Consider the following 14,849-nt stretch of genomic DNA (forward strand, 5'->3'; position numbering starts at 1 on the left):
TGACAAAAGCCGAACACCCATGGAGAGCAGAGCAAAAGGGAAGAAATGAAGAAGCAAAAGCAAAGTATTTCAGTGGATGAATGGGAGTGGAAGGGTGGGACCCTCTAAGTCAACAGGCTGCCCCCATCAGCTCTGCATTTTAAAAGATCATTCTGGCCCTGGTTTGAATCTGCTGGTAGAGGGTGAGCACAAGCATAGGTCAGGAGGCCCCTGGGATGAAATTGCAGAAGCTCTGATGGCTCAGACCACAGTGATGGAGGAAGAATACAGGTGCAGATATAGGGAGAGTAGTGATAGGATGGAGAAAGGGTGGGTGGAGGGTAGTGTCTCATCATCAAAGCTGTGGATCCCATTTTCAGGAAAATGAACATTCACAACGTTTTATATAAATACAGTGACTCCTATTGTGGACTCCTGAAACTCACTCTCATTCCTGAGCTTAACAGTCCTGCCTCAAGGGGCAGAGGTGCAGACTTTCGGGAAAAAAAGTACTTCCTTCATACCCGCTTCTGATAGCAACTGAGTAACAGCGGGGCCAGTGTTATTCTTTGTGAGGGTTGCCCCAAGTGGTTCAGTGTTGCCTGACCTGAGTAAAGCCTGAGTAAAGCCTGAGTAATAGCCCAATACCTGCAAGACCAGGGCGCCACCTGCGAGGAGCCTGGTCAAGAAGACAGCGCAGGAAGGGCTTTCGTAACTTTTTTTTTTTTCCCCCAAAACACAATGAGTAAAGAAGAAATGCAGTTTCAAAAAGGGAAAAGCCAGTGGATATCTAGGGGAATTCTGGGGAGAGGTGAGAGGAGGCAGGCCCTCGATAACAGAATATCCAGGACAGATGCCGAGAAGTGGGAGGGCATGCAAGAGGGAGCAAGGTCACATCAGGTCCCCCGTGACTCCCAGCCCTGCTTGTGTGGAACCAGGCAGCTCACAGCGGCCCTTGTCCTGGTGGCCTATGCTAAGGAGCACAATGCATGGCCCACATCATGTAGGGCTGGTCCATCAAACCTGCCTTCTGTTTTGCAGCCTGTGTTATGATGACGCTTCCCAACTTGGTCCCCAAGGCTGTAGGGATTCCTCCACAGGCCTGTGGGGGCAGGTAAGCAGACTCAGACTGGGCTAGAGCTGCAGGGACTGAAACAATTAGGAGTGACCATTTAGGAGATCCTGCCCAAGGAAGGTAGCTAGCCATGTTAACTATCAGGTAAGATTGGGTGTTATCAGGCCTGGCATAAGCAGCCAGCTGGTCTAGTTTGAAGATCAAGGGTACAGAAATAAGATCTCTGAGTAGCCATAGTAACCAACATCAATGGTTGGTATTTTGAATCCAGGGGGGATATATTCTGGATGAAGCAGCATTACTGACAAATGGCTGTTGGGTTGAGGAACAGGGATCAGCTCACTGGAGAAACAAGGAGGCAGGAAGGGGCTGAGCAGGTTTTTAGGGTTCTAGTCCAGCAGGTAATGGATCAGGATCTGGCTGGATACAGTGAGAGGAAACAGTGCTGGCTGTGAGCAGAGTTGGAGGGAGTACGTAGGTTCTGGTTCCCACTCTGATCTTTCAGGTGACTGTTTATAAAGCCTCTTGATGAAAGTCAAAGAGGAGAGTGAGAAAGTTGGCTTAAAGCTCAACATTAAGAAAATGAAGATCATGGCATCCAGTCCCATCACTTCATGGCAAATACATGGGGAAACAGTGGAAACAGTGTCAGACTTTATTTTTGGGGGGCTCCAAAATCACTGCAGATGGTGATTGCAGCCATGAAATTAAAAGACACTTACTCCTTGGAAGGAAAGTTATGACCAACCTAGATAGTATATTGAAAAGCAGAGACATTACTTTGGCAACAAAGGTCCATCTAGTCAAGGCTATGGTTTTTCCTGTGGTCATGTATGGATGTGAGAGTTGGACTGTGAGGAAAGCTGAGCACAAAAGAACTGACGCTTTTGAAGTGTGGTGTTGGAGAAGACTCTTGAGAGTCCCTTGGACTGCAAGGAGATCCAACCGGTCCATTCTGAAGGAGATCAGCCCTGGGATTTCTTTGGAAGGAATGATGCTAAAGCTAAAACTTCAGTACTTTGGCCACCTCATGAGAAGAGTTGACTCATTGGAAAAGACCCTGATGCTGGGAGGGATTGGGGGTAGGAGGACAAGGAGACAACCGAGGATGAGATGGCTGGATGGCATCACTGACTCGATGGACGTGGATCTGGGTGAACTCCGGGAGATGGTGATGGACAGGGAGGCCTGGCGTGCTGCGATTCATGGGTTCACAAAGAATCGGCCACAACTGAGCGACTGAACTGAAGTGAATTATCTAGGCTCTGGGTCAGACAAGAGTGTGGTCCTGGCCAAACTATGGCAACTGGATATGTTGCCAGGCTTGTCTCTCATTGCCTGGTGAGTACAGTTTGAGCAACACCTACCAAGTAAAAGTCTCTGGTTTTCATCCTGGGCTTGCCTGAGACAGTCAGACTCCAACACTGGCATATGGACTTTTGCTGAGGTGTAACATTAGAACTGCTCACCCATCCATTCATTAGACTCTCCTCCCCGCAGGATTTCCCTTAGCCTGCTCAGTCCAGAAATTGTTCTCTTGGGGTGCTGACCATTCACCACCTTCCTCCAGAATCCTCAGGCAGCTGCCCACCAGACTGCACACTCTGTCTCCACCTCCAGCACAGGGGATCACCCCGGTATCACCCAGCCATTTCTAGTCCGGGTCTTAGAGCCAGATTTCCTGTTCTGAGTTCTGGCTCTGACATTTCCTATGAAGTAAAATCTTGAGTAGATTTCTTCACTCACTGAGCCCTAGTTTCTTTACCCATAGATGAGAAAAATAACCCTAGAGCAAGGGTGGATGAAAGAATTTCATGCAGCCATGCATGTGAAGCACTTGACTTGAAGCCCAGCACACGTAAATATTGTGTGATATTATTATTATAGCACATGATTGGTTGGTCTGGTTGGTCTTAGAACTGGTGCTGCCTGCTGCCCTTGCCCTGGCTCCTTCTTATTTTGGCTTCTGTCCTTTCTCCATCAATCTAGAATGCTGCGATACTCTCAGGCTGAGGTGCCTTAATGTGCCTTAGGGAACCTCTGCCATTGAATTCATGTGAGAAGATATTCACATGTATATTAATATATATGCACGCAGCCACGAAATTAAAAGATGCTTACCCCTTGGAAGAAAAGTTATGACCAACCTAGATAGCATATTCAAAAGCAGAGGCATTACTTTGCCGACTAAGGTCCATCTAGTCAAGACTATGGTTTTTCCAGTATGTATGGATTTGAGAGTTGGACTGTGAAGAAGGCAGAGTGCCAAAGAATTGATGCTTTTGAACTGTGGTGTTGGAGAAGACTCTTGAGAGTCCCTTGGACTGCAAGGAGATCCAACCAGTCCATTCTGAAGGAGATCAACCCTGGGATTTCTTTGGAAGGAATGATGCTAAAGCTGAAGCTCCAGTACTTTGGCCACCTCATGCGAAGATTTGACTCATTGGAAAAGACCCTGATGCTGGGAGGGATTGGGGGCAGGAGGAGAAGGGGACGACCCAGGATGAGATGGCTGGATGGCATCACTGACTCGATGGACATGAATCTGAGTGAACTCCGGGAGTTGGTGATGGACAGGGAGGCCTGGTGTGCTGCAGTTCATGGGGTTGCAAAGAGTTGGACACGACTGAGTGACTAAATGGAACTGAACTGGGAGTTAGTGAAGAACAAAGAAGCCTGATGTGCTGCAGTCTATGGGATCACAAAGTTCAGACTGCAGCTGAACAACAAGAACAACAAAAGTCAGTTTAGGTACAAAGAAGAGAGGACAGAGACAGTTCTAGCAGAATAAGCTTAGAAAATACAAAACTTGGAATTGCCCTTGAAGTCACATTTAAGATATAGAGTGCAGCGATGTTGCCATAGGTAAGCACTCAGTGTGGGTCTGTTTAGTCTATATGGTCTCACAGGGAAGCAGTAATTATCACGGCATTTTTCCTCATAATGGATAAATTTCCTTCTCCTTCACCTTTTTTTTTTTTTTTTTAAAGATATTTGAGTGCTCGCTTCGGCAGCACATATACTAAAATTGGAACGATACAGAGAAGATTAGCATGGCCCCTGCGCAAGGATGACACGCAAATTCGTGAAGCGTTCCATATTTTTGAAAATTGCAGAGGAAGGTAAACTTCCAAACTCATTCTATGAGGCCACCATCACCCTAATACCAAAACCTGACAAAGATGTCACAAAAAAAGAAAACTACAGGCCAATATCACTGATGAACATAGATGCAAAAATCCTCAACAAAATTCTAGCAATCAGAATCCAACAACATATTAAAAAGATTATACACCATGACCAAGTGGGCTTTATCCCAGGGATGCAAGGATTCTTCAATATCCGCAAATCAATCAATGTAATTCACCACATTAACAAATTGAAAAATAAAAACCATATGATTATCTCAATAGATGCAGAGAAGGCCTTTGACAAAATTCAACATCCATTTATGATAAAAACTCTCCAGAAAGCAGGAATAGAAGGAACATACCTCAACATAATAAAAGCTATATATGACAAACCCACAGCAAACATTATCCTTAATGGTGAAAAATTGAAAGCATTTCCCCTAAAGTCAGGAACAAGACAAGGGTGTCCACTTTCACCGCTACTATTCAACATAGTTCTGGAAGTTTTGGCCACAGCAATCAGAGCAGAAAAAGAAATAAAAGGAATCCAAATTGGAAAAGAAGAAGTAAAACTCTCACTGTTTGCAGATGACATGATCCTCTACATGGAAAACCCTAAAGACTCCACCAGAAAATTACTAGAGCTCATCAATGAATATAGTAAAGTTGCAGGATATAAAATCAACACACAGAAATCCCTTGCATTCCTATACACTAATAATGAGAAAGTAGAAAAAGAAATTAAGGAAACAATTCCATTCACCATTGCAACAAAAAGAATGAAATACTTAGGAATATATCTACCCAAAGAAACTAAAGACCTATATATAGAAAACTATAAAACACTGATGAAAGAAATCAAAGAGGACACTAATAGATGGAGAAATATACCATGTTCATGGATTGGAAGAATCAATATAGTGAAAATGAGTATACTACCCAAAGCAATTTACAAATTCAACGCAATCCCTATCAAGCTACCAGCCATATTTTTCACAGAACTAGAACAAATAATTTCAAGATTTGTATGGAAATACAAAAAACCTCGAATAGCCAAAGCAATCTTGAGAAAGAAGAATGGAACTGGAGGAATCAACTTGCCTGACTTCAGGCTCTACTACAAAGCCACAGTCATCAAAACAGTATGGTACTGGCACAAAGACAGACATATAGATCAATGGAACAAAATAGAAAGCCCAGAGATAAATCCACACACATATGGACACCTTATCTTTGACAAAGGAGGCAAGAATATACAATGGAGTAAAGACAATCTCTTTAACAAGTGGTGCTGGGAAAACTGGTCAACCACTTGTAAAAGAATGAAACTAGATCACTTTCTAACACCGCACACAAAAATAAACTCAAAATGGATTAAAGATCTAAATGTAAGACCAGAAACTATAAAACTCCTAGAGGAGAATATAGGCAAAACACTCTCAGACATAAATCACAGCAGGATCCTCTATGATCCACCTCCCAGAATTCTGGAAATAAAAGCAAAAATAAACAAATGGGATCTAATTAAAACTAAAAGCTTCTGCACAACAAAGGAAAATATACGCAAGGTGAAAAGACAGCCTTCTGAATGGGAGAAAATAATAGCAAATGAAGCAACTGACAAACAACTAATCTCAAAAATATACAACCAACTTATGCAGCTCAATTCCAGAAAAATAAACGACCCAATCAAAAAATGGGCCAAAGAACTAAATAGACATTTCTCCAAAGAAGACATACGGATGGCTAACAAACACATGAAAAGATGCTCAACATCACTCATTATCAGAGAAATGCAAATCAAAACCACAATGAGGTACCACTTCACACCAGTCAGAATGGCTGCGATCCAAAAATCTGCAAGCAATACATGCTGGAGAGGGTGTGGAGAAAAGGGAACCCTCCTACACTGTTGGTGGGAATGCAAACTAGTACAGCCACTATGGAGAACAGTGTGGAGATTCCTTAAAAAATTGCAAATAGAACTACCTTATGACCCAGCAATCCCACTGCTGGGTATACACACCGAGGAAACCAGAATTGAAAGAGACACATGTACCCCAATGTTCATCGCAGCACTGTTTATAATAGCCAGGACATGGAAACAACCTAGATGTCCATCAGCAGATGAATGGATAAGAAAGCTTTGGTACATGTACACAATGGAGTATTACTCAGCCGTTAAAAAGAATTCATTTGAATCAGTTCTGATGAGATGGATGAAACTGGAGCCGATTATACAGAGTGAAGCAAGCCAGAAAGAAAAACACCAATACAGTATACTAACACATATATATGGAATTTAGAAAGATGGCAATGATGACCCTGTATGCAAGACAGGAAAAAAGACACAGCTGTGTATAACGGACTTTTGGACTCAGAGAGAGAGGGAGAGGGCGGGATGATTTGGGAGAATGGCATTCTATCATGTATACTATCATGTAAGAATTGAATCGCCAGTCTATGTCTGACGCAGGATACAGCATGCTTGGGGCTGGTGCATGGGGATCACCCACAGAGATGTTATGGGGAGGGAGGTGGGAGGGGGTTTCATGTTTGGGAACACATGTAAGAATTAAAGATTTTAAAATTTAATAAAAAATAAATAAATAAATAAATAAATACCAAAAAAAAAAAAAAAGATATTTGAAATACAACTTTGCCCTGATTCTAAACAAAAAGGAATGGGAACGACAGTAACAAACAAGATTCCATCTCTCAATATTGTCATATGATTATAGCAGTCTTCTATTTGAAACTCAAGGAGGAAACAACTGTGTTCCAAAACACCTAAATATGCAGGTCCAAAAAATGAAGGTTTTTTTTTTCACATTCACTCCAAAGCCCATCCATCTCCTTCAGCATCCAAAGATTAAGCACATGTTCTGCTTAGCTATATAAAAAAGTGGCAAACACACCACACTACTGACATCACAGGACAGTTGCCTATAAAACTAGACTTCCGACGCTGGGCCCCAGCTTCACTTTCTCACAGGTCACAATCTTCATCCAGGAGAGCATTAATCTGAGCAACCTCTAAATCGTCCTTGTACTGTGCTGCCAAGGCTGGGTCCATGAACACCTCTGGCAGGGCAAGAGCAGGCAGGCATGGTGACAATCCCCAAGGTAGGATCTCCAATCAGTTTTCTAGCAAGCCAGAGGAAGGGCTTTTCACAGTTGCAGTTAGGTTTGGCAGAAATGTCATAGTACTGAAGATTCTTCTTTCAGTGGAAGACAATGGACTTTGCCTTAACCTTTCTGTCCTTAATATCCACTTTGTTGCCACACAACACGATCCGGATGTTCTCACACACTCGCACCAGATCTCTATGCCAGTTAGGCACATTCTTGTAAGTAACTCTCAATGTTACATCTCCCGACCAGCTGTATCCCATACATTGAACTTAATCAGTCCTCTGTTGGTATGGAACAAAAGAGGATGGACCTCAACACCTAAGGTAGCTACATACGTCTTCTCAAATTCACCAGTCAGATGACGTTTCATGAATGTAGTTTTTCCTGTACCACCATCACCAACCAATACAAGTTTGAACTAAACTTGGGGTTCTCCTTGGGGAGCCATCGTGAAGCATCTCCACACCCATCTGACTGAGGCCTCCTTCACTTTTTAAAACTGAAAAGTTTCATTATATTTTAATTGATGTATAGTTACTATATAATATCATGTAAGTTACAGGTGTATGATATAGTGATTCAGTTTTAACGGTTATACTCCATCTATGGTGGTGGTGGTTTAGTTGCTAGTCATCCAGCTCTTTGCGACTCCACAGGCTGTAGCCCTCCAAGCTCCTCTGTCCATGGAATTTCCCAGGCAAGAGTACTGGAGTGGATTGTCATTTCCTTATCCAGGGGATGTTCTCAACCCACATCTCTTGCATCTCCTGCATTGGCAGGTAGATTCTTTACCACTGAGCCATCTGGGAAACCCCATACTCCACTTATAATTATCGCAAAATATTGGCTATCTTCCCCATGTTGTGCAATATATCTTTGTAGCTTTTTAAAAAATTAAATTTAACATTTTATTGGAGGATAATTGCTTTACAATGTTGTGTTAGTTTATGCTGCACAACAATGTGAATCAGCTATATGTATACATATATTCCCTCCCTCTTGAGACTCCCTTCCACCTCCCTCATCCTACCCCTCTAGGTCATCACAGAGCGCTGGGCCGCGCTTCCTGTGCTTCGGACTAGCTATCTATATTACATGTGGTAGTGGACACCTGTCAATGCTGCTCTCGATTTGTCCCACCTCTCCTTCCCACATTGTGTTCACAAGTCTGTTTTCTATATCTGCATATCTATTCTTGCTCTGCAAAGAGTTTCAGCAATACCATTTCCCCAGATTCCCATATATATACATTAATATATTTATTCACTTCAGTTCAGTTCAGTCGCTCAGTCGTGGCCGACTCTTTGTGACCCCATGAATCGCAGCACGCTGGGCCTCCCTGTCCATCACCATCTCCCAGAGTTCACTCAGACTCATGTCCATCGAGTCAGTGATGCCATCCAGCCATCTCATCCTCTGTCATCCCCTTCTCCTCCTGCCCCTAATCCCTCCCAGCATCAGAGTCTTTTCCAATGAGTCAACACTTCGCATGAGGTGGCCAAAGTACTGGAGTTTCAGCTTTAGCATCAGTCCTTCCAAAGAACACTCAGGGCTGATCTTTAGAATGGACTGGGTGGATCTCCTTGCAGTCCAAGGGACTCTCAAGAGTCTTCTCCAACACCACAGTTCAAAAGCATCAATTCTTCGGCGCTCAGCTTTCTTCACAGTCCAACTCTCACATCCATACATGACCACTGGAAAAGCCATAGCCTTGACTAGATAGACCTTTGTTGGCAAAGTAATGTCTCTGCTTTTCAATATGCTATCTAGGTTGGTCATAACTTTCAAGGAACAAGTGTCTTTTAATTTCATGGCTGCAATCACCATCTGCAGTGATATTGGAGCCGACAAAGATAAAGTTTGACACTTTCCACTGTTTCCCCTCTATTTGCCATGAAGTAATGGGACCAGATGCCATGATATTAGTTTTCTGAATGTTGAGCCTTAAGCCAACTTTTTCACTCTCCTCTCTCACTTTCATCAAGAGGCTTTTTAGTTCCGCTTCACTTTCTGCCATAAAGGTGGTGTCATCTGCATATCTGAGATTATTGATATTTCTCCCTGCAATCTTGATTCCAGCTTGTGCTTCTTCCAGCCCAGCGTTTCTCATGATGTACTCTGCATAGAAGTTAAATAAGCAGGGTGACAATATACAGCCTTGACATACTCCTTTTCCTATTTGGAACCAGTCTGTTGTTCCATGTCCAGTTCTAACTATTGCTTCCTGACCTGCATATAGGTTTCTCCAGATAAATAGATTTAATATATATTAATAAATAAATATATTTATTAAAATAAATATAAATTTATATATTTACATTTACTTATAAAATATTTATGCATATATAAATATATGTAAATTTCTGCATTTATATATTTTATATAAATTTATATATATTTATATATATTATCAAATATAATTGGGTGGGACAAATAAATATAAATATATATTTATATTTATTTATAAAAATAAAAATAAAAATATTTATTTTATTTAATAAACATTTCTTCAGTTCAGTTCAGTTCAGTCACTCAGTCGTGTCCGACTCTTTGCGACCCCATAAATCACAGCACTCCAGGCCTCCCTGTCCATCACCATCTCCTGGAGTTCATTCAGACTCACGTCCATCGAGTCCATGATGCCATCCAGCCATCTCATCCTCTGTCGTCCCCTTCTCCTCCTGCCCCCAATCCCTCCCAGCATCAGAGTCTTTTCCAATGAGTCAACTCTTCTCATGGGGTGGCCAAAGTACTGGAGCTTCAGCTTTAGCATCATTCCTTCCAAAGAAATCCCGGGGCTGATCTCCTTCAGAATGGACTCGTTGGATCTCCTTGCAGTCCAAGGGACTCTCAAGAGTCTTCTCCAACACCACAGTTCAAAAGCATCAATTCTTTGGCGCTCAGCCTTCTTCACAGTCCAACTCTCACATCCACACATGACCACAGGAAAAACCATAGCCTTGACTAGACAGACTGTAGTCAGCAAAGTAATGTCTCTGCTTTTGAATATACTATCTAGGTTGGTCATAACTTTTCTTCCAAGGAGTAAGCGTCTTTTAATTTCATGGCTGCAATCACCATCTGCAGTGATTTTGGAGCCCCCAAAAATAAAGTCTGACACTGTTTCCACTGTTTCCCTGTTTATTTCCCATGAAGTGATGGGACTGGATGCCATTATCTTCGTTTTCTGAATGTTGAGCTTTAAGCCAACACTTTCACTCTCCTCTTTCACTTTCATCAAGAGGCTTTTTAGCTCCTCTTCACTTTTTGCCATAAGGGTGGTGTCATCTGCATATCTGAGGTGATTGATATTTCTTCTGGCAATCTTGATTCCAGCTTGTGTTTCTATTATTAATATATTTATCTTTTCTTTCTGACTTACTTCACTCTGTATGACTGACAGATAATGTTTAATATGTATGATTGGTTAAATATTTATTTATTTGGCTGCACTGAGTGAGTCTTAGTTGCACAGCACATGGGATCTTCAGTCGTAACATGCAAAATCTTGGCTGGTGGCACGTGGGCTCTAGCTCTCTGACCAAAGATTGCACCCATGACCTCTGAGTTGGGAACACAGAGTCTTAGCCACTGGACCACCAGGGAAATCCTTCTTGTAGCTTGTTTTATACCTTATAGCTTGTATCTGTTAATGCTCTCCCCCTATATTGCCCCTCCCTTGCTTCTCCCACTGGTCACCACCAGTTTGTTCTCTATATCTATGAATTGGCTTCTTTTTTGTTATCTTCTTCACTTTCCATTGTTTATGTGTGTTTTTACTTCCCCAGATTCTCTACTCCCTTTTTCATTTTGCCTTAGTGACTGTGTTATTGTTGTTCAGTCATTCAGTTGTGTCCAGCTCTTTGCCATCCCATGGACTGCAGCATGCCAGGCCTCCCTGTCCTTCACTGTCTCTTTCACTTGTGTCCATTCAGTTAATGTTGCCATCCAACCATCTCATCCTCTGTCACCCGCTTCTCCTCCTGCCTATGATCTTTCCCAGCATCAGGATCTTTTCCAATGAGTCGGCTCTTTGAATCATGTGACCAAAGTATTGGAGCTTCAGCTTCAGCATCAGTCATTTCAGTGAATACTCAGGACTGATTTCCTTTAGAATTGACTGGTTGAATCTCCTTGCTGACCAAGTGACTCTCCGAGTCTTCTCCAGCACCACAGGTCAAAAGCATCAATTCTTTGGCACTCAGTCTTCTTTATGGTCCAACTCTCACATCCATACATGACCACTGGAAAAATCATAGCTTTGACTACATGGACCTTTGTTGGCAAAATGATGTCTCTGCTTTCTAATACACTAAGTTCATCATCGATTTCCCTGGTGGCTCAGATGGTAAAGCGCCTGCCTACAGTGCAGGAGACCTGGGTTCGATCCCTGGGTCAGGAAGATCCTCTGGAGAAGGAAATTGCAACCCACTCCAGTACTCTTGCTTGGAAAATCCCATGGACAGAGAAGCGTAGTAGGCTACAGTCCATGGGGTTGCAAAGAGTCATAGCTTTTCTTCCAAGGAGCAAGTATATCTTTTAATTTCATGCCTTAATTTCATGCTGTAGTCACCATCTGCAGTGATTTTGGAGCCCAAGGAATAAAGTTTGTCACTGTTTCCATGTTTTCCCTATCTATTTTCCATGAAAGGATGGACCAGCATGCCATGATCTTCATTTTTTGAATGTTGAGTTTTAAGCCAGCTTTTACACTCTCCTCTTTCACTTTCATCAAGAGGCTCTTTAGTTCCTCTTCACTTTCTGCCATTTAGGGCAGTGTCATCTGCATATCTGAGGTTATTAGTATTTCTCCTATGAATCTTGATTCCAGCTTGTGCTTCATCCAGCCCAGCATTTCACATGATGTACTCTGCATTTAAGTTAAATAAGCAGGGGGACAATGTACAGCCTTGATGTACTTCTTTCCCTATTTTGAACTAGTCTGTTTTTCCAAGTCCAGTTCTAACGGTTGCTTCTTGACTACATATAGGTTTCTCAGGAAGCAGGTGTCAACTACAAACAGGCACTTACCAAGAGCATTGCCAATGGCTGAACAACAAAGGCATTTGCCACCTGCCTCTACAGAGATTGAAGCCCATGCTGCTATAGCTGTTGACCTTCGGCAACCCCTGAGCGAGTTCAGGGTGGAGGGAGGCACTCTGTGCTCCAGGGAATCTGGTGGGACAGGTCTTTAGATAGTTGGATGTTTTTGGGAACAGATTTTATGATCTCAGTCTTTGCATCTCCTCATATCTAGAGGAGCACTAAATCCCTTCATGGTGACATCAGATCCTCGTGACTAACAGAAACCTTCTGTAAAATGAGTGCTTCATGGCACTGAATTTCCCCTTCACCAAAACCTTGTATATTGACTTTCCCCCACTGCTGCTTTGGAGCAGTCTCTCAGAGCTATCTGAGATGCTGCATCCTGGGTTGCAGTCCTCATTTTGCCCCAAATAAAACTTAACTCGCAGCTCTCAAGTTGCACATCTTTTTTTAGTCGACAGTTATGGCAACCACGAAGGGACCCAGAGTGGATTTCCTTCCTTCCACTGGACTCTGCGAGGAACTGGAGCTTTGGTACCAGCAGTGGGCACTTGCACCCATCCACCTCCTCGAGGAGTGCAGATGAATTTGGGTAAGACTCTCCTGTTTCTCAAATCTCCCATATTGGTTGAGATTCTGAGTTTTATTTGGTGGTGGAGCAGGTTACCTGCCTCCTCCCAGTAGAAAAGATATTGGCAGGGGGTTGCCCAGGTGAAACATCTGAGGCACACCCACTCATGGTCTAGACAATGAGTGGGGCTTGGTTGAAAGATACCAAGAAATTCCCACCCAGTCAAAAGATACTGGCTAGGAGGCTGGCTGACAGATGGCAGAATTGCCTACCCAGTGGAAAGGCAGTAGGGAGGGGGGCTGGACTGGAAAAAAATCAAGAAATAGCTGGGGCTCTGCTAAAAGATGCTGAGGTTGCTCTGTTGTAGGAGACTGAATGGTTTTGGCTAAGTCATTAAGTAAGAGGCTGACCTGACAATTTTCTCAATTTGACTGAAATTATAGAATTTGTCAGGATAAAAGGGAGGAAAATATTTGAGAGCTTTGCTCTGAAGGGAAGGGACAAGACTCCTCCTGGCCAGGTTTGGTTTTCTCAGGTGCCTGAGAAATTTACGGGAGTGGTGGAGGCCTAGTCCTCATACCATGCAGTGGTCCCATAGGGAAACCCACTCATTAATTAAAATACTTGCTCATCTGGGGGTCAGCATAAGAACTGGCCATTCAGTGACCTGAGCAGCCATGGTGGTCTTAGACTGCTGGAGGCAGAATCCGAGACACGTAAGAGGAGCTGAAATGACTCCGGGGAGGCTCCAGGAGGAGTTACGCTCACAAGCAGCACATGGGCCCACTACACAAGTTCACGAGTGATTTTTATACCTGACAAATTCAGCTTAAAATGGGAAACAGAATCTCTCAAAAACAGAAACAAAGGGGTGTCAGAAAGCCAGCCTCTGACTAACACTCTAGCCAGATACGTGTACAATACTACGGTGCTCATACTCGCAAGTACCTAGTTAATTGGAGAAATTATACTAAAAGAGATCTCAACCTAAATGGTCAAATTGGGGTTCTTTTGATATTCTAAAATTGATATTTTTGCACACACAGTTAGAAAAGGCCAGCTGTGATTTGACTGGTATCTAGAAGTTTCTAAAACAGGAAATGATAGAGTAAATTCTTCACAGAAAATCAACAAGAAATTTCTTGAAACTATATCAAAACTAAAAAACGGCTGCTAGAACTGAGTTTGCTAGGTCACAGGTCTAGTCAAACTGGGAAGTCACGTTTGGCATTAATGCCATTTGGCTTTTCATTTCTGGGCATCTCTTTGCCTTTTGTTTCATTTGGAGTGTGACTCCTGGCTGGTGAAGTTCTGGTTTGGTTTGGTTTGGTTGGTTTGGTTTGGGTACACAGACATCTGGAAAAAACTGCTTGAGCTAATATGGGAATTGCTCACTGTAAGGTTCCAGACTTCATCTGGGAACCCCTTGGGAAAAAAGAAAAAAAAATTTGATGGGTCAATCTATAAGCTGTGATCCAATGACAAGAAAAATGGCCTAAAAATCTTAGATCTTTATTGACATAGGATAGGAAAATGGACTAAAGTTCCCTTATGTCCAGGACTTCCTCCTATAATCAACAGCCGGGGACTGATCAAACTAAGACCCCTACTTCCCCAGAGGGATAATCCCTGCTGGGACAGATCTGCCTTGTTATCAGCCAAGTTGAGCACTAGCTGGTCTAAATTTTGGCTATAAAACTATGGTCACAAAAAGATACGATTTTTGACAATATGGTCACAATATTCTTTAGACTCCAGAGGAAGCTTGAAGAAAAAATATCTTATTAAGAATTCTTGCCCTGAGGAAATAAATTCTCTTATACGTTTAGATCAGAGTTCTCTGGATCACTTATCTAGACCATCTCTAATTCCTGAAACCGAAAGGAAAAAAAGGGGAACAAAGCCTTTTAAA

General features: G+C 42.6%; 1 non-coding gene and 1 pseudogene across 1 annotated transcript; one reads left to right on the top strand and one right to left on the bottom strand.

The window, feature by feature from the left end:
• Nucleotides 1-4,052: 4,052 nt before the first annotated feature.
• LOC138077351 (U6 spliceosomal RNA) lies at nucleotides 4,053-4,159 on the top strand. The gene has a single exon (XR_011144788.1). It is a non-coding gene; the product is annotated as a U6 spliceosomal RNA (small nuclear RNA).
• A 3,015-nt stretch (nucleotides 4,160-7,174) lies between these two features.
• On the bottom strand, nucleotides 7,175-7,768 carry LOC138075367 (GTP-binding nuclear protein Ran-like; annotated as a pseudogene).
• Nucleotides 7,769-14,849: the final 7,081 nt, after the last annotated feature.

The sequence above is a fragment of the Capricornis sumatraensis genome, chromosome 3 (assembly GCF_032405125.1).
Source record: "Capricornis sumatraensis isolate serow.1 chromosome 3, serow.2, whole genome shotgun sequence".
Lineage (NCBI taxonomy): Eukaryota > Metazoa > Chordata > Mammalia > Artiodactyla > Bovidae > Capricornis > Capricornis sumatraensis.